Source organism: Aptenodytes forsteri, unplaced genomic scaffold (assembly GCF_000699145.1).
Source record: "Aptenodytes forsteri isolate BGI_AS27 unplaced genomic scaffold, ASM69914v1 Scaffold66, whole genome shotgun sequence".
NCBI classification, from domain to species: Eukaryota; Metazoa; Chordata; class Aves; order Sphenisciformes; family Spheniscidae; genus Aptenodytes; species Aptenodytes forsteri.
In genome coordinates this window covers 687,933-688,197 of record NW_008795131.1, presented here as the reverse complement: position 1 = coordinate 688,197, position 265 = coordinate 687,933, and positions in this window count along the sequence as shown.

Below are 265 nucleotides of genomic sequence, written 5' to 3'. Positions count from 1 at the left end.
GGCCCGTGGGGAGCCGCCATGGGCCTGGGACGCCTCAGGCCTGCGGTAACCATGGCAACGAGGCACCCCCAGGCCTCGGGCCTCGCGGTAACCATGGCAACCAGGTCCTGCTCCCCCTTCCCTGCGGCACAGCTCCCTCAGGGCCCCGGCAGGGCGGGCGCTGCAGGCCCCGGGGTGCCATGGTGGGGGCAGGCCTGGGCCCTTGGGGGTCACGAGGCGAGCATGGTGGCGCGGGCTGCTGCCTCAGCGCATGGCTGCTGACACT